Source organism: Stenella coeruleoalba (assembly GCF_951394435.1).
Source record: "Stenella coeruleoalba genome assembly, chromosome: 19".
In the NCBI taxonomy this organism is placed as follows: Eukaryota; Metazoa; Chordata; class Mammalia; order Artiodactyla; family Delphinidae; genus Stenella; species Stenella coeruleoalba.
The window spans coordinates 10227069-10247051 of NC_137165.1; the positions used below are offsets into that span (position 1 = coordinate 10227069).

Here is a 19983-nt window from a genome sequence, read left to right on the forward strand (position 1 = left end):
AGGAAGAATATCACTGGGCACCTGCAGTGAGCCAAACGCAGAGACCCCGAGGTTTACAGCAAAGTGTTATTCACAAGGCAGGCGAGGAGACAGGGGAACAAATCTCAGATCCGCCTCCAGGAATGAGAGGGGTTGGAGTGTTTATGGGATAAAGAAGCAAGGCCGTCTGAGGCCTGGGGAGCGTGGGGAAAGGTGATGGGAATAAGAAAAGGCGAGGTAATCCACGTTCTGTTCTGCGCAGGTGCAGCTAAGCTACAGGGTTCTTCATGGGCCGGGTGTTGAGAAAATGGCGCCATTAGCACGTTCTGAGGGTGGACTTGGGGGCCCGCTGACGTCAAAAGGTCACCGCGGGGACACTTGCGCATGCCCAGATGGAAGGCCCGCGGTCTCAACCAGTCTTAACCGGCTAGAGCTCAAACTGGACACAGCTGACTGGACGACAACTCAGGCAAACTTCTTATCGTTTAGGCTACGTGAAGCTTAGAGGACGTGGAAGTTTTGTAAAAACAAGGTGAGCCTGATCAGTGAAGGTAGATTACAGCGTATTATTTATTAAGGAAGTTAGAGTTTCATGGATCTGACTGAAAACCACCCTCGGTTTCACTTGTTCACGTCTCGGGTGAGAGGGTGGACGTAAATGGAAGGAAGGTCACCATAGGTCTCAGTGGGAAGTGCTTCAGACCTGGGATTCACCATGAATTTTCACAGAAGAGTAGAAGCTGGGGGACAAGGCATAGGAGTGGTGGCCCTGGGGAGGGGATGGGGGCGGGGGAATGACCAAGGGGAGCAGGGCTCTAACATGCCCATCTCACCTGGAGAATCCCTGTGCTTCTTGGCAGACGGCCTCACGGTGCCTAAACAGCCCTAAGGCTCTTACCTGCCAGGTGGAATAGCAGTTTTCTTTTTTTTCTAGTTTGAAAGATTTTTTTTTTTTTTTTTTGAATAGCACTTCTTAGATAGGGAGTCAGTGAGTTAGGGGGACCTAACACTGTTTTCATTCTGCAGCCAAGAAGGATGATGGTTCCTTGTGGTCCCTCATAATATCCAGTCCAGATGGCTGGGAGGGGCAAGTGGTAAGGATTCTCCATCCCCTGACTTTTCCTTTCCTGTAATTTCCTTACCTATTAGCCACAAAGTACAGTAAGTCCCCTACATACAAACGAGTTCTGTTCCAAGAGTGTGTGTGTAAGTCCAATTTATTCGTAAGTCCAACAGAGTTAGCCTAGGTACCCAACTAACACAATCGGCTATATAGGACTGTACTGTAATAGGTTTATAATCCTTCTCACACAAATAATACATTAAAAACAAACACAAAAAATAAACCATTTTTAATCTTACAGCACAGTACCTTGAAAAGGACAGTAGTACAGTACGACAGCTGGCATACAGGGGCTGGCATCGAGTGAACAGGCAAGAAGAGTTACTGACTGGAGGAGGGAGAGGAGGTGGGAGATGGTAGAGCTGAAGGATCGTCAGCAACAGGAGACGGAGGGCGAGCTGCAGTTTCACTCATGCCTGAACGCACGTTCGCATCTTTGAAAGTTCACAACTTGAAGGTTCGTACGTAGGGGACTTACTGTACCTGGGATCCTAGACAATTGTTAGGGTTCCTATTGTGAAGACCTCACAGCAGCATTTAACATTCTAATATTGTGGGTGGGTAGGAAGGGTGGACACAAAATCCTCATCGTCTTGTGAAGACTGGCCTTGGGGTGGGCACTGTGAAGGCCCTTAATTCGTGCGCCATTGTGCGTGGGGTAAACCCTTCGTACTGATTTTGGTGATTTATCCCACGTCTGAGTCGCATAAGAAGGAGATCATAGGTGAGTGCTGCCACCTTGCTGCTGTTTGCCTTCTGCTCCGGCAGCACAGCGCCCCCGTCCCCTCCCCTCTATCTCAGGAACACTGGCCTCAGAGGTCAGAGGAGATAAGCCAAAATCAGCCTGATCCTTAAAGAAGATGTGGCACATATATACAATGGAATATTACTCAGCCATAAAAAGAAACGAAATTGAGCTATTTGTAATGAGGTGGATAGACCTAGAGTCTGTCATACAGAGTGAAGTAAGTCAGAAAGAAAAAGACAAATACCGTATGCTAACACATATATATGGAATTATCTTGCTTATTACCTCTGCTTCAACGTGGTGGTTTCAAAGGGTCACAGTTCTTACCCCTCCCGTGTGATTGTCCCCAGTCCAGGGCCTTGTTTTGACAACTCACCCAAGGGCAGAGCAAACCCAGCAAACAGTATAGCTTACCTTTAAGGTAGGTTTCACATCCTTCCCCCTCACCCAAATAGATACTTCTATGGAGCACACTTTCTGGAAAATAAGCCCATAGATGAGGTTTGATATCTCCCATTAGAAACTCGCAGTCTTTGGAACTCAAATCTCAAAGAGGCCTTGAGCAGCAGCATTGACTTTGGGAGACTGCAAGGAACTTTAGAGAACATTTAATCTGTCATCTTATTGTATTTATTAAAAAAAAAAAACTATGGAGGGTCTACTGCTTAGGACGCATTTTCCTATGTGTTTTGGATGACACAAAAGTCATATTAAATATCTCTATCTTCTTCTCCTGCCTTCTTTCTGGAGAGCTCTCTGCCTCCCACCAAATCGTTCTTTACAGACCTCACACTCTTCTGCCTCTTTGTTTTTCCTAGAAGGTCCTCCGCCCCTGATAGCCCCCTTCGACTGGCTTCCTCCTGTCACCCAGGAGTCTCAGCTTAGCTGCTGTCATCTCAGGAAACGTCAATTCCCTCAGTCTGGGTTGGGGATCCTTTTCTTTTCCAGCTTATCCTGGACACATCTCTGTCACTACATGTACCATGTGATGATGCAATTGTGAATTTTGTCATCTCCCCTTGACTGTGGACTCTTTGAGGTTAGGGACTGAACCTGTTTATCTTTGAGTCAGACCCAGATTCTCCTTGAGCAAAGACTGGCAGGAGAGAGAAGCCATCATGAGGCTTATAAAAGGAGTATATCAAGGTGGGCGTGGCAGATATCACGAGAACAGTAACAGAGTAGCATTACGTCACTATCGGCTTCTTGGCAGTAGGCCAGAGCTAGAGGTCCACCTCCAGCTGAAGGAAGTAGCCCGGGAAGGAGTCACTTCCTTCTAAACTAAAGACCTTGAGTCCTGGGGAGGTTCTATCAAGCGTAGAAGCCCGAATCATCAACAGGTGAATGCTCTGATTGACAAGGCGGTGAAGAGTAGGGGAAGGAGCCCAAGACGGGGTGTCAGGAGACCTGGTTCTAGTTCATACTTTGTTCCACATGAGAGCCCACTGGCCAAATGGGACTCCCCAACATGTCATATCTTTTCCTCGGCCTAGAACAACTTCTGTCCTTCTGCAACTGTCTTCTGGTCAGGATACTGCTCTCCTTTAAGATCCAGCTCATATCCCGTCTCCTGAGTGAAGCCTTCATCTTCCAAACCAGGTATGACGTGAGGGTGTCTCCTCTTTGCTCTGAACCCCTATGGAAAAATGTATATACCTCTTTTAGGAAACTTAATCTTGTTCTGCTTCACTATTTACTTATGAACTTCTCTTGTTTCTCCTACTAAATTACCCCCATTAATTTTCCCCTCCTTGAGAGCAAAGATCATATTTGTGGAGCTCCCTTATTTTATTACCTAATTTATGGTAGATGCTCAAATATTTGTCGACTGAGAGAAAGATTCCCTTTTATTCAGTAAAGAGTCGTGGCCAGTGGCATGGACTCTGAGCCACTCACAAGCTGTGTGACTCTGGGCAAGTTACTTAAGCTTTCTGTGCATCAGCTTCCCCGACAGTAGATGGGAATAGTAGTACCTACTTCATGAGGCTGTGTTAAGGAGTCAGTGAGCACTTAGCCTGGAATACTGTGTTAAGCATTAGTCCAGTCCTCCTTCGAAGAGTGTCAGAGCAGGAAATGCTGTCACCAGTATGGAAACACCAACAGGTAATTTGAATTTTTCCCTCCCTGACTTAGTGACTTCTTCCCCCATCCCCAAATCTGCTGTGACCGAACCACTGGTGAGTTGTAAAATCCTCCCAGACGGCTTTACATTGTTCTAGATATTTGCATGGATTCCTTGGTTTGGGTGTACAAGTGAGTTTGGGAAAGTAAGATTCTGCATTGTGTTTTCCAGTTAATCTTATAGATTTATTTGTTAATTTGCATTTGTTTTGTTTTTACAAGAAGGAGTGCCTTTAGATAGGTTCCTGAGAACACACAGAGGTTTCTCTATTAGTGGAATTAATTAGAGATAGAGCAGTGATGTCCCAGAGGGTTAATAGTGACCAGGTCCCTGAGCAAAGTCAACGTCTTGTGATGATTAACACAGTTTACATCTTAAGTGAACAAAGACAGCTTTCTATACCAAACACTCAAACAAATGAAGATTCCTGTAACATTCACAGGCTCGAGGCTACAGACAAATGATTCTTAGAATCATGAAAACAACCCTTCTAATATTGATGGAAAAAGCTCTTCGACCCTTTAGAAAAACTAAAGGAAGGACCTACTGTATAGTACAGGGAACTATACTCAGTATTTTGTAATAACATGTAAGGGAAAATGATCTGAAAAAGAATATATATATATATATATATAACTGAATCACTTTTTAAAAAATTAATTAATTAGGTTGTGCCTGGTCTTAGTTGTGGCAGGCGGGCTCCTTAGTTGCAGCATGCATGTGGGATCTAGTTCCCTGACCAGGGACCGAACCCAGGCCCCCTGCATTGGGAGTGCAGAGTCTTAATCACTGCCCTACCAGGGAAGTCCTGATAACTGAGTCACTTTGCTGTACACCTGAAACGTTGTAAATAAACTGTAAAAATAAGTAAATAAATAAAATGGGAAGGTTAAAAAGAAAAAGAAAACTAAAAGATCCTGAACCCCAGTTTTTGCAGGACAGGATACAGAATAAGTAAAGATTTAACTTACATTTTGTGGTCCCTAGTACGTAAATATTTTCTCACCTATTTCTTATATTTCTGGAAAACCAAGGTTAATGGCTAGCCCAGGGCTTGCCTTTCTTAAGCACTTCTATCTACACCAAAAGTATTTGGTGTTACAGGTTTTTTAATTCCACCGGCTAAGTTTGGATTATCAGATGAAAGAGGTTGAGATGCTACAGGGAGAAGAGGTGAGATAACGTAAGTAGTGGAGTGAAAGGGAAAAGAAACATGTTGCTCTGATTGAGATTCTCTGCTGTTAAGCACGGCAAAGTCCTGCTGGCCCTCAGCCTGTTTTGCTGCCCTCCACCACAAATAACTTGTTTCAGAAGCTTTTCCTGTTGTAAGGCCTGGGTTGGAGCGGTGCTTTTCACAGTACCTGCATCTGGCACCAGGGGGAGGCCTGCAGGGAAAGGGAGCCTTTTCAAGCCCTGCTTTCTTTCAAGGAGGGGACAGACTACAGACACCCTTCTTTGGGATCTGCCCTGGCATGGACCCAAGCTTGTCTGCCTGTCCCCTGCTCCGTACAGGCTGGAGTGGGGAAAGGAGGAGGCTGCCTGGGCGAGCATTGTCCTCCTCTGCAGTTGCTTGTTTCCTTTTAAGGACATTTGTTTTGTCTCTGCTCTGACAAACAAATAATAAGATTTTCCATGGAGGACTGGACAATCAGAGGAACTTCGAGGCAGGGGGCGTGTTCCTGCTTCTGTATAGCTATGCAAGGGGGAACGGAAGGAGAAGGGGGAAGAGACCTTAGAAAGCTTAACTGCATCCTGAGCAGGTTTTATATTTCCATTAAAAGAACACTGCAGTTTACCATCATCAAGCACTGAGTGCTCCCCTGCAGCTGAGAGGGAGTTCAGGACAGTAACCATGGAGACACGGCACTCCCAAAAGCAGCGTTCCGGTGTTGGAATGCTGAATCCAGATTGAAGAAGACTAACAGCCTCAGGAGGTTCAGAGGTTAGACTTATTTGAGCTTCAGACGTTGGACTAAATCGTTGAGTCACTGAGGTTATGAGAGGCATAAAGAAGCAATCCCAACATATTCTCTGGTCCCATTTCTATGAACTATTCAGAACAGTTAAATTTCTAGAGACAAAGCAGACCAGTGGATGCCTAGGGCTGGGGCGAGGTATAGGATGGAGAGTGACTGCTAATGGGTACATACAAAGTTTCTTTTGGGGATGAAAAAAATGTTCCAAAATTAGGTTATGATGATGATTGCACAACTCTGTAAAACCACTGAATTGTACACTTTAAGGAGTGAAATTTACAGTATGTGAATTATATCTCAATAAAGCTATTAAATAAAAGCTTCCCCTACCCTGTCCCCCAAGAAAAGCAAATTCCAAATCTAACTATAGTTAAGGAGGCACATGTCCCCACTGAGGATGGGGTTATAGATGAAATAAGATTGACTGTGAGCTGATGTTTGCTGAATGAGGGTGATGAGTACTTGGAGGTTCCTTATGTTATTCTCTCGACTTTGGTATGTGTTTGAAAATTTCAATAGTAACAAGTCAAATGAATTTTTAAAAACTAAAACACACACAGACCACCTAAAATGCTGTGAGAAATGAAAGGACAGAAAATGGGCGATGGTAAAAGCTGAATCCCACAGTTACCACCTAAAGAAGGGTTATCTCACGTGTCAGGGAAACGTGAAGAGAGCAGGTTCTGTTGTAGGCATTGAGAACCTGGCCGACCAAAAAAGAAATCTAGACGGTCCATAGCTGATAATTTGCATCGTCACTAGTTTTTCTTATCTTTATTCAAGTTTTATTTTATAGATACCAAAAAATGGGCTAGAGAATGGCTGGGCTAGAGAATGCCAAAGTGAAAATAATCTGTTACCTTTTTTGAGACGAAATAAAGATTTTAAAACAATCACTCTGAAAACAGCACGGTAAAAAAAAAAAATTCATGTGAATATGAAAGGATATGTATAAGGAAAAGTAGGTCTCCTTCCCATGGTGGACCTCAAGTTTTTTGTTTTTTTTTTTAATCTTTTTTTATTGAAGTATAGTTGATGTAGGGCCTCAAGTTTTATTCCCCAGAGACAATCGCCAAACCACCAGCAGTTCTTATAAATGCAGAATGTGTGTGTTTGTGTGTGCGCTTGTGCACACGCGCATACAGGTATACACATACACACTTACCTTTTTTTTTATATATATGAGTATATGTATATATAAGGTATACCTCGGAGATATTGTGGGTTCAGTTCTAGAACATAGCAGTAAAGCGAATATCACAATAAAGCGAGTCACATGAATTTTTCGGTTTCCCAGTGCATATAAAAGTTGTTTTTACACTATACTGTAGTTTATTTAATGTGCAATAGCATTATGACTAAAAAAGGAATATACATATCTTAATTTTAAAATACTTTATTGCTAAAAAATACTAACCATCATCTGAGCTTTCAATGAGTCATAATCTTTTTGCTCGTGGAAGGTTTAAAATATTGGGAGAATTACCAAAATGTGGCTCAGAGACACAAAGCAAGCAAATGCTCTTGGAAAATGGTGTCAATAGACTTGCTCGAAGCAGGGTTGCTGCAAGCCTTCAATTTGTAAAAAATGCAAGCACAATAAAGAGAAGCACAATAAAATGAGGTAAACCTCTGTGTGTGTGTGTGTGTGTGTGTGTGTGCGCGCGCGCGCGCGCGTATGTATGTATGTATGTATTCTTTTGCACCTTGCTTTTTTTCACTTAGTTTATTTTAAAGGAAACGATGGTCACATTTTTTTTTTTTTTTGGCTGCACCACGCGGCACGCGGAACTTCCCCAACCAGGTATCAAACCCGCGCCCACTGCAGTGGAAGCGCAGAATCTTAACCACTGGACCGCCAGGGAAGTCCCTGGTCACTTTTAAAATATCACTAAACTATCCCCCTTGCACCCCACAAGTTAGATGGTGATTTTCAGTGACCAAAGAGAAGTCTCAGACCTACAGCAAAATAAATCTCTAAGTCAGGCAAAGGGCAATTCTCCCTTTGCCTTTCATGAAAGAATCATAGGCCCCCAGTAGGTCTGAAATCAGGTCTGGAGGCAGGACCGGGAGAAGAAAGAAGGAAAGACATCAAGGAGCGTGGGGCAGTCAGATCAGAGTCAGGCTCCGTGCTCTTAGTCTGACTGTCCACAGTCTTGTGTTCTCCCCGCCGAGGCACCTTTGAACCCGTGGGGAAAAGTCCTGATCCATTTCTGAGTGTTGTAGACCCTACTTCTCCTCTATTACTGCAGGAGTTTCCAAACACAACCTGAACGCTGGGGTTTGCCCTGGACCCGAAGGAAGTGCTTGGGTACCCCGGACCGTGTGTGTGCAATGTGTATGAGAAGGTTACCTTTGTTGGGAAGGCTTTTCCTTCATTCTGAAATTATTTCCTTCCTTGTTTTCTTCTTTTTCTTCCTTTTTTTTTTGAATAAAATGATGTTGATAGTGTTCCCCTTGCCAAATATCTTTATTGACAAAATTAAAACACAAGTATTTATATTAGAAAAATGTTCTAAAATATATGTTGGACTCCACATTTAGATTTCCCGGGTAGTAAAATTGAGAATAAAAATGTTGGGAAGCACCATGTTGTCATACAGTGAGCCCCTTTGTCAACACAGCCTGTCCACCCTGTTCCTACAGACTGCCCTCCTTGCCCATTCCTGTTCGTGGAAATTCTCATCATCCAGTCTCAGCTCAGAATGCCACGCCTGCAAGCACAGAGAGGTTAATAAGAGAAGAGACATACCTCAGAGATATCCCCTAGTAGTATGAGAATGACAAAGGTCGTATTACAAAATTGTGGGAAGGGGGAGAGTGGAAGGATTATTCAATAAATAAATGGGAAGTACAAGTGACCAGTAAGCATATGGAAAAAGTGCTCTCTCTGAATAGGTATCAAAGAAAGACAAAGGAGAACATATTCTATAAGTATTTTTGGTTAGTTAGAATTCAGGGAGAGTCTCAAACCCTGCTGGCATAAATTGGGAGATGAAAGAAGGATATAGTTACCAACAAAAGGAAAAGAAACACTGGGTAGGTAAAAACAGCAAGGGCCCATTGCAAAAGTTTTCAAATTCTGGTCTTTTTTTTTTTTTCTGGGTAAATTCCCAGAAATACAATTATTGGGTGAAAGGGTATGGACACATTTAAGGCTCTTGTTTCTTTCCCAAATGATGCTGATTTATCCTCCCATTAGTACAGGAGAAAACCAAGCTTTGAAAATTAAAGATAAAATAACCTATGAACCAAGTGAAAAAGTATAACAACTATGACTATATCTAAACAAACTGTTGAGTGCTTGGGAATCTCAGGGAGTCTAGTTCTGGCTCTGGATTCTGGGCTGGGCTTGGACCCCAAACTGAGCTGTGAGCAAAACTCCTGCTTTTTGTGTCTCATCTTGTGCAAGTACTAAAAGAGAGTCTTGGACTAGCTGATTTCAAAAGTCTCTTGCAGCATTAATATTTTATACCTCTAGGGACTTCCCTGGCGGTCCAGTGGTTAAGACTTCACTTTCCAATACAGGGGGTGTGGGTTTGACCCCTGGTTGGGGAGCTAAGATCCCACATTCCTAGTGGCCAAAACACTAAAACATAAAATAGAAGCAATATTGTAACAAATTCAATAAAGACTTTAAAAATGGTCCACATCAAAAAAAATCTTTAAAAAATTTTATAACTCTATAATAGCAGTTTCTATACAGCTTTCAAAGGTTTGGAGCATTTAACAGAGGAATAATAGCTGACATTGTTTCTAGGAGCCAGGACAAGTTGATACCCAGTGGAAGGAGTCCTGAGCAGGAAAAGTGCATGAAATGTCTGATGTCAGTCTGTGGATGACCAGCCTTGTCCATTGGTACATGTAAGACCTCCGTTGGGAACCCCCACAATTACCTGGGGGAGCACTTAGCCTGGATTTGTGGGTCCACATTGTGAGGTAGAGGCAAGATCTGCTACTGAAGACAGAAGAGCAAGCATATTGATTAGGTATGTCCTAACTGTACTTTTAGTCAACAATTATTTATAGAACACTTGTTCTGTGCCAGGCACTGTCCTAGGCTCTAAATATTTAGCAGTAAGAAAAAAAGCCTTTCCCTCAATGGACATTCTCATGGAAGGAAAAAGCAATAAAGAAAGCAAATAAGTGAAATAAATAGTATGTCAGATGGTGACAAATTCTATGGAGAAAAAGCAAAGAAAGAAAATGAGGGAGCTGTGGGAAAGATCACAATTTTTATTTTAAAAAATTAATTTATTTTTGGCTGCATTGGGTCTTCGTTGCTGCGCGTGGGCTTTCTCTAGTTGCAGCGAATGGGGGCTGCTCCTTGTTGTGGTGCGCAGGCTTATTGCGGTGGCTTCTCTTGTTGCGGAGCACGGGCTCTAGGCACACGGGATTCAGTAGTTGTGGCACGCAGGCTCAGTAGTTATGGCACGCAGTCTCGGTAGTTACGGCGCACAGGCTTAGTTGCTCCGCAGCATGTGGGATCTTCACGGACCAGGGCTCGAACCCGTGTCCCCTGCATTGGCAGGTGGATTCTTAACCACTGTGACACCAGGGAAGTACACAATTTAAAAATTTTTTAGAGCAGTTATAGGTTAACAGCAAAGTTGAGAAGAAGGTACAGAGATATCCCATGCCAAGCCTCCCACATTAACAGCATCCCCCATCAGCTTGGTACCTTTGTTACAATTGATGAACCTACATTGACACATCATTAACATGTTCCAAAGTACATAGTTTATATGAGGGCTCACTCTTTTTTTTTTTTTTTTTTTTTTTTTTGCGGTACGCGGGCCTCTCACTGCTGCGGCCCCACCCGCCGTGGAGCACAGGCCCCGGACACGCAGGCCCAGCGGCCACGGCCCACAGGCCCAGACGCTCCACGGCACGTGGGATCCTCCCGGACCGGGGCACGAACCCGCGTCCCCCGCATCGGCAGGCGAACCCTCAACCACTGCGCCACCAGGGAATCCCTGAGGGCTCACTCTTGGTGTTGTATATTCTGTGCATTTGGCCAAATGTATGATGACCTGTATCCACCATAGTGTCATACCGACTTGATACAGGGAGGAGGAGGTATTTAATAATATCCTCCAAACTGAGAAGGAACTTTGAGACAGAAAAATGAAGCAGGCAACTCCGAAGTACAATTATGAAGTTTATTGTGGAGAACTTACATATGCGTAGGAAGGCTTGGGCAGATGGACAATCCAGAGGGTACAAGGGGATGTAAAGTGGCCAAAGCTAAAAATAGAATCTGACTACCAAGTGAGAAGCATGGCTGCACAGACTGGAACCTGGGTTTTTCCTCCCCCCGAGGGGTATCATGACCATTAACTATCTGCACCAGCAAAAGACATTCTTCCAGCTGTCATATCAGATGAAGGTAAGGGTGAAAGTTGATAGGGAACTTATCTGGCTTGGGCGCATTCTTTGTGGACACAGAAAGGCAAGGGAATAGAATTGCGGTCCTAAGATGGAGCTGACAGAATGGAGTCAGTGTGGTGTGGTTCAGCCACACAAGAGCATTTTCACTGCCAGAAAAATCCTCTGTGCTCTGCTTATTCATCCCGCCCTTCCTCCTAACCCCTGGCAACCGCTGATCTTTTTACTGCCTCCATAGTTTTGCCTTTTCCAGCCTGTCATAGAGTTGGAATCATACAGTATGTAGCCTTTTCAGATTGGCTTCTTTCACTTAATAATATGCATTTAAGTTTTCCTCATGTCTTTTCATGGCTTGATAGCTCATTTCTTCCTAGCAGTAAATAATATTCCATCGTCTGGATGTGCCACAGTTTATCCATTCACCTACTGGAGGACACCTTGGTTGCTTCCAAGTTTTGGCAATTGTTGATAAATTTGCTTTAAGCACCCATGTGCAAGTTTTTGTGTGGACATAAGTTTTCAACTCCTTTGGGTAAATACTGAGAACATGATTGATGGATCATATGGTAAGGGTAGGTTTAGTTTTGTAAGAACTGCCAACTGCCAACTGTCTTCCAAAGTGGCTGTACCATTTTGCATTCCTATCAACAGTGAGTGAGAGTTCCTTTTGCTCCACATTCTTGCCAGCATTTGGTGTTGTCAGTGTTCTGGATTTGGGGCATTCTAATAGGTATGTTAGTGGTATCTCATTGTTGCTTTAATTTGCATTTCTCTGATGACATATGACATGGAGCATTTTTTCATATGTTTGTCACTTGTGTATATTCTTTGGTGAGGTGTCTGCTAAGCTCTTTAGCCCATTTTTTAATCAGGTCTTATTCTTGAGTTTTAAGAGTTCTTTGTATATTTTAACAGTCCTTTATCACATATATCTTTTGATTTTCTCACATTCTGTCATTTGTTCTTTCAGTCTCTTGACAGTACCTTTCACAGAGCAGAAGATCTTAATTTTAGTAAATTCCAGATAATCAATACTTTCTTTCATGGCTCATGCCTTCAGTGTCATATCTTTAAAATCATGACCAAAGCCAAGGTCATCTAGATTTTCTCGTATGTTACCTTCTAGAAATTTTATAGTTTTGCATTTTATATTTAGGTCTGTGATCTATTTTGAGTTAATTTTTGTGAAGAGTGTAAGGTTCATAGATTCTAGATTCATTATGTTTTACATGTGAATATCCAATTGTTTGAGCATCACTTGAAAAAAACTATATTTTCTCCATTGTATTCCTTTGCTTCTTTGTCAAAGATTGGTTGACTATATTTATATGGTTCTATCTGGGCACTCTGTTCCATTGATCTATTTGTCTATTCATTTATCAATGCCACAGTGTCTTGATTACTTAGCATTATAGTAAGTCTTGAAGTCACGTGGTGTCGGTCCTCCAAATTTTTTCTTCTCCTTCAATATTTATTGGCTCTTCTGGGCCTTTTGCCTCTTTAGAATCAGCTTGTCAATCTTTATAAAATAACTTGCTGGGATTTTGATCAGGTTTGCATTGAATCTATAGATCAAGTTGAGAAGAACTGACATCTTGACTATATTGTCTTCTTATCCAGGATCATGGAATACCTCTCTGATTATTTAGTTTTTCCTTGATTTCTTTGAACAGTATGTATGCAGTTTTCCTCATACAGATCTTGTATGTATATTTTTAGATTTATATCTAAGTATTTAATTTTTGAGGTGCTAATGTAAATGGTATTGTGCTTTTAATTTCAAATTCTGCTTGTTCATTGCTGGTATATAGGAAAGTGATTGACTTTTTTATGTTAACCTTGTATCTTGCAACCTTGCAATAATAACTTATTAGTTCCAGGAGCTTTTTTGGTCAATTCTTTCAGATTTTTCTACATTAAAAGATCATGTCATCTGTGAATAAGGACAGTTTTATTTCTTCCTTCCCAAGTGGTATATGTTTTATTTCCTTTTCTTGTCTTATTGCATTAGATTTCCATTACAATGTTAAAAAGGAGTAGTGAGAGAGGACATCTTTGCCTTGTTCCTGATCTTAGTGGGAAAGCTTCAAGTTTCTCTCCATTAAGTATGATGTTAGCTGCAGGGTTGTTGTTGTTGTTTAGATATATATATTTTTAATTAATTAATTAAATAATTTTTAAATTTTTGGCTGCACTGGGTCTTCCTTGCTGTGCACGGGCTTTCTCTAGTTGTGGTGAACGGGGACTATTCTTTGTTGTGGTGCATGGGTTTCTCACTGCAGTGGCTTCTCTTGTTGCAGAGCGTGGGCTCTAGGCGTGCAGGCTTCAGTAGTTGTGGCACGTGGGCGTCAGTAGTTGTGGCTCACGGGCTCTAGAGTGCAGGCTCAGTAGTTGTGGCGCATGGGCTTAGTTGCTCTGCAGCATGTGGGATCTTCCCAGACCAGGGCTCGAACCCCTGTCCCCTGCACTGGCAGTTGGATTCTTAACCACTGCACCACCAGGGAAGTCCCAGGTGTTCTTTATTAAGTAGAGGAAGTTCCCTCTATTTCTAGTTTGCTGAGGGTTTTTTTTTTTTATCATGAATGCATGTTGGATTTTGTCAAATGCTTTTTCTGAATTTGATATTAATATGATCATGTGATTTTTCTTCCTTAACCTGCTCATGTGATGGATTATATTAATTGATTTTCAAATGTTGAACCAGATTTGCATACTGGAATAAACCCACTTAGTCATGGCATATGATTCTTTTTATACATTGTTGGATTCTATTTGCTAATATTTTGTTGAGGATTTTTGCATCTATGTTTATGAGAAAAATTGGTCTGTAGTTCTCTTTTCTTTGTCTGTTTTTGCTATTAACGTGATTCTGGCCTCATAGAATGAGATAGGAAGTATTCCCTCTGCTTCTATCTTTTGAAAGAAATTGTGGAGAACTGGTGTAAGCTCTTCCTTAAATATTTGGTAGAATTCACCAATGAACCCAAACTACTTTCTGTTTTGGAAGGTTATTAATTATTGATTCAATTTCTTTAATAGAAACAGGCCTATTTCTGTTCTTCTTGGGTGAGTTTTGGCATATTGTGCCTTTCAAGAAATTGATTCATTTTATCTAAGTTATCAAATTTGTGGGAATAGGGTTGTACATAGTATTCCTTTCTTATCCTTTTAATGTCCATAAGCTTTGTAGTGATGTCCCCTTTTTTACTTCTGTTATTAGCAGAACACTCTTTTTTTCTTAGTCAGCCTGGCTAGAGCCTTGTCAATTTTATCGATCTTTTTACTGTTTTTTATTTTTTACTTTTTAATTTTTTTTGGCTGTGCCACGTGGCATGCAGAATCATAGTACCCTGACCAGAGGTAGAACCTATGCCCCCTGCAGTGGAAGTGCAGAGCCCTAACCACTAGACCACCAGGGATTTCCCTTTATTGATCTTTTTAAAGAATCAGGGGCTTCCCTGGTGGTGCAGTGGTTAAGAATCCACCTGCCAATGCAGGGGACACAGGTTCGAGCCCTGGTCCAGGAAGATCCCACATGCCACAGATCAACTAAGCCTATGTGCAACAACTACTGGGCCTGTGCTCTAGAGCCCGCGAGCCACAACTACTGAGCCCTTGTGCCACAACTACTGAAGCCCGCATACCTAGAGCCTGTGCACCACAATGAAGAGTAGCCCCTGCTTGCCACAACTAGAGAAAAGCCCGGGTGCAGCAATGCAGACGCAAAGCAGCCAAAATAAATAAGTAAATTAATTAATTAATTAAATTAAAAAAAAAGAATCAGCTTTTGTTTCATTGATTTTCTCTATTGATTTCCTGTTTTCAATTTTATTGATATCTGCTCTAATTTTTTTTTTTTTTTTGACTGTGTTGGGCCTTTGTTATTGCATGTGGGCTTTCTCTAGTTGTGGCCAGTGGGGGCTATTCTTCGTTGTGGTGCTTCTCATTGTGGTGACTTCTCTTGTTGCAGAGCATGGGCTCTAGGCACGTGGACTCAGTAGCTGTGGTGCACAGGCTTAGTTGCTTCATGGCATGTGGGATCTTCCCTGATCAGGGATCGAACCCATGTCCCCTGCACTGGCAGGTGGATTCTTAAACACTGCACCACCAGGGAAGTCCCTCTGCTCTAATTTTTTAAAAAATATTTAATTAATTAATTTATTTATGGCTGCGTCAGGTCTTAGTTGCATCATTTGGGATCTTCGTTCAGCAGGCAGGCTCTTTGTTGCGGTGTGCAGGCTTCTGTCTAGTTGTGGTGCACAGGCTCCAGAGCATGTGGGCTCTGTAGTTTGTGGCACGCGGGCTTAGTTGCCCCAAGGTGTGTGGGATCTTAGTTCCCCGACCAGAGATTGAACCCATGTCCCCTGCATTGGAAGGCAGATTCTTAACCACGGGACCACCAAGGAAGTCCCTCTGCTCTAATTTTTATTAGTTCGTTTCTTCTCTTACTTTAGATTTAATTTGCTCTTCTTTTTCTAGTTTCCTAAGGTGGAAGCTTAGATGATTGATTTTAGATCTTCTTTTCTAATATATTCGTTCAATGCTATAAATTTCCCTCTAAACACTGCTTTCACTGCATCCTATAAATTTTGATAAGTTGTGTTTTAATTTTCATTCAGTTCAAAATATTTTTAAAATTCTCTTGAGATTTTTTTCTTTCTTTTTTTTTAAAATTTATTAATTTTATTTATTTACTTTTGGCTGTGTTGGGTCTTCATTGCAGTGTGCGGGCTTTCTCTAGTTGCGATGAGCAGGGGCTACTCTTTGTTGCGGTGCACGGGCTTCTCATTGCAGTGGCTTCTCTTGTTGCAGAGCATGGGTTCTAGACGCGTGGGCTTCAGTAGTTGTGGTGCAGGCTCAGTAGTTGTGTGCTCCGCGGCATGTGGGATTTTCCTGGACCAGGGCTTGAACCCATGTCCCCTGCATTGGCAAGCGGATTCTTAACAACTGCGCCATCAGGGAAGTCCCACCCCTAGAGTTTTTAACCCTTAAGACTTGTTCACACTCTCAGAATTGCCTCCAGTAATTCATCAATTTCAGTTGCGGCTTCCCTAGCCCAGCAATGGTTCCAGTGGAGGTTTCTGCTCCAGTATGTTTTGATTCTCTGTATTTGCCTGTCTCTCCAATTTTGGGGGGCAGTTGTTTGCCCTGTGAACTCACTTCTCTTATGGATCTTAGGAGAGTTTTTGATTTTTCAGCTTGTTTAGCTTTTTACTTGTTGTTAGGATGGAGTGGCAATTTCCAAGCTTTGTACATGTGGAACTAGAAACCGCAACAGATTATAGTTTTAAATAATGAACTCTCTTGACTTCCTTGTTCTATCATAACCTTATCGCTCGCCTGAATTCACATCTCTTCATCTGTCTCTTTTCTAGATTCCAGGGTTTTTTCAATTTAATTTTTAAAATAACCAGTACATTTGTGTGGTACAGAAAACAAAACAAAAGGGCATCAGAATGAAATTTTTCTCCCTAGAATAAGGATCTCCATCCTTTTAGAGATAGGCTGTGCATATACAATCAGGTTTGTGGGGTTTTCCTTCCTTTGTTTTTTTTTGTTTTTGTTTTTTTTTTTTTGCGGTACGCGGGCCTCTCACTGCTGTGGCCTCTCCCGTTGCGGAGCACAGGCTCCAGACGCGCAGGCTCAGCGGCCATGGCTCACGGGCCCAGCTGCTCCGTGGCATGTGGGATCTTCCCGGACTGGGGCACGAACCTGCGTCCCCTGCATCGGCAGGCGGACCCTCAACCACTGCGCCACCAGGGAAGCCTCCTTCCTTTGTTTTTGTTTGTGTTTTTGGTTACACAAATGGTAATGTTCAGTAAAGACTATTTGGAACCTTATTTTTAAGATAGTTTCATATTGGTTTATAAAGAGCTTCCTCATTCTTAGTCGTGGCTACAAGGTATCCCATTTTATGTATGTATCATAATTTGTTTAACCACTTCCCTGTGGATCCATTTAGACTGTTTCAAACCATTTGCTATTATGAACAATGTTGCACTAAATAACTTTGTACAATTGTGATTTTACACACAATAAAGCCTATCTGTAGAACACATTCTTAGAATTGTTCAGTCAAAGGTGCATGCATTTTTCATCTGGGAAAATTTGCTCTCCCTGGAATTTGTACCAATTGGCATTCTTCCAGCAGTGAACAAGGGCTCATGTCCCCACCCCGCCTCACCAACAAAGTTTTATGAGGGTTTTGTTTTTAATCTTTACCAATGAGTTAGGTGAAAATGTGACATGAGTGGCTGAAAAATGTACACCATACTCCATATAGAGTAATTCATACTGGAGAAAAATCATATAAGCCTAATGAATACCAGACTTTTCAAAGGGAAAATGGAATTCGTTAGGTATTATTGAATTCATAGTGGAAAAAACCTTAGGAATGTAAGGAATGTGGGGAAACTTTTTTAGGTGGCTATCTTGACTTGCTCAACATCAAGAGAATTCACAGTGGAAATACGCCATAGGAATGTAGTGAGTGTGGGGAAAGTTTCTGGAAGAGTTCATACATTGTTCATCATCAGAAAATTCATTTGAGAGAAACCCCTATGAGTACACTGAGTGTGGAAGAACCCTCAGCTACAGCTTAGGTCTCATTGAACATCAATGAATTCACACTGGAAAAAAATCTTACGAATGTAAGGAGTGTGGGGAAACATTTAGATATAATTCAGCCTTACCAGTTCAGAGACTTCATGTTAGGAGAGAAACCTTGTAAATGTAATGACTGCAGGAAAGCCATTCCTCAGAGCCCACATCTTATTCTGCATCACTGAGTCTACTCATGAGAGAAACCCTATAATTTATTGAATGTGGTAAAACCTTTAATCAGCTCTTGAGTCTTATTCAACATCAAAGAATTCATTCTGGAGAGAAACCCTGTGAATAACATCATAAGTGCTGGAAGGCCTTTGGTTATAGTTGAAACCCGGAGAATTCATATGGGAGAGAAACTGGCTGTAATAAATGTGGAAATGTTCTCTGACCTAGGTCAAGCTTTACAGCAACATCAAAGAATTCATTTCAGGGAAGAATCCTATGAATGTAATGAATGTGAGGATACCCTCAGCTAGACTTGTACCTGAGAATCTGCTTTGTGAAAAAAAGAGATGATAAAAACTTGAGCAATTGGAATGTCTCTGTGTATTTATTTTGTGACACGAAGCTGCTAGCTGATTTCTGTATGCACTGCCTTGGTTCATGTATTTCTTATGCGAATAATGGATCAAACGGTAAACCTGGAAGTAAGTTTGTCTACAGTTCCTCTTTCTATATCATCAGAAGTGCCACATCAGTTGGAAAAGCACTGGTTGCAATTCTTGGAAATTAATGGAAACATTCTGACTTGCCATGCCATGTAAGTAGCTCAGACGTCCTTGTCAATAAGGGTCAAAGCTCCTGATAGCTCTTGTAGTAATTTCCTACCTGGAATCAGGGAAATGCAAGAAGGCCTTGAATTGAAGGGTCCTGGCAAATTTTCTCCTACCAAGTAGTTTATACTGGGAAGAAAGATTCCAGGGTGCTGTGGTAAAAGAGCCCTTATGCCTTTGAAACTGTTGAAGAGTAGAGGGGCCCTGGTAAAGATGAGACAAGTGGATACTGGCATTAAAGTTATTTTCTGGTATTTAATGTTGATTGAATTACCCATTGGGATGGTGTATATTAAAGAGGAGGAAATGAAGATGCATTCATGCTCATATGAATTAATGCTTGACTCTTTCCCAGGGCCTGGCTTCTGTGTTTCTTCTCATACCTGCCCACACAAAACTGAGGGATACAGGTTCCCGTGCAGAGACTCTTTCAAGACAAAATGTGGTGCCAGGACGAGAGTGAATGCCTGGGGTACAGAATTTACAAAGGCACTTGCTCTCTTGCATGACCCTAAGAGTGATGCCACCTTAAATACTGTGGCCTTGTGCCTCACTTGCCTCAGCCTACTCCTGGCCCTGGAGGGAAGCCCTAGAGCCTGGATGCGTTGGTTGGAGGGGACTGAATGGAAATCTGGATCTTGGGGGTCTTGGAACAGCTGGAGGAGAGAGAAAGGGATGGAAGGAAAAATGAAGGAAACACTTGGGAGGAAGCTAGCCAAGGAAAAGAGCTGTAGGAGTGCTTAGGCACAGAGCCACAGCTGGAAAAACTGGGCAGCTCTAAGACACAGATCTCACATCTCCAGAGGCACCGGTATTGGCCCTCCCTATATTCATTGACTCACTTACTGAGTGCTGCCACGCTAGACACATTGCTGTTAGAAATATGCTTTGATTGGTCTCTTTCCAAGGAGGTTTTCAGAAGCTAGCTCATGTAATGGTTCTTTATTATAAAGATGTTAGGTGGATTATTATTATTATTAATTTTTATGGCTTTATTGTAAAAATAGAGGGAGAACTCAGCAGATCTGGGCTGCACAAACTCTGCACATTCCCAAGATTTTCACGACTGACCCTTAACCAGCTCCTGGGGGGATAACCTTTGAGCCCGGAATATCTTGCCTGCTAAAAGTATCTTCGTATATCTGAGGCCTTGGGCCATACCAGATAGTTTATGCTAACAATGTGATGCATGGTGAACACCTGTTTTTGTATGCCTAGAGGCTTTGGGCCACATCTGGGTTGGAGACTGAACAGCTAAGGTCAGT

At 42.1% G+C, this 19983-nt stretch overlaps 1 protein-coding gene across 5 annotated transcripts in view; it reads left to right on the forward strand.

The window, feature by feature from the left end:
- Window positions 1-1057: 1057 nt before the first annotated feature.
- The window catches only part of ZFP3 (ZFP3 zinc finger protein), a 48336-nt gene continuing 29410 nt past the window's right edge, over window positions 1058-19983 (forward strand). For 3 of the 5 annotated variants that reach the window (XR_013824963.1, XR_013824964.1, XM_079903697.1), the window contains exon 1: window positions 9439-9937. The gene's annotated coding sequence lies outside the window, so the exon portion shown is untranslated. Of the gene's footprint in view, window positions 1074-1521; window positions 1560-9438; window positions 9938-19983 lie in introns of those variants that run through there. The other 2 variants (XM_079903698.1, XM_079903699.1) reach the window with 2 other exon arrangements.